Genomic DNA, 213 nt, shown 5'->3' with positions numbered 1-213 from the left:
ATCAAAACGATGGTCAAATTGATGGCTACAATTTGGAATGCAAGATATACCAAGTATTAGTTATAATAGTTAGAATAATAGTGCGTATTGAAAGTTCTTGGGTGTTCAGAATTCCATCTTGCAAATACATTTAAAATAAGGATTTGTTGAGTCATATAACACTGACCCTCTTCAATGGCTTGATAACGATTCAGATAAGACACTCGATATTGT

Source organism: Penaeus monodon, chromosome 20, assembly GCF_015228065.2.
Source record: "Penaeus monodon isolate SGIC_2016 chromosome 20, NSTDA_Pmon_1, whole genome shotgun sequence".
NCBI lineage: Eukaryota > Metazoa > Arthropoda > Malacostraca > Decapoda > Penaeidae > Penaeus > Penaeus monodon.
The sequence above is the reverse complement of the archived record's forward strand: the minus strand, read 5'-3'. Positions refer to the sequence as shown.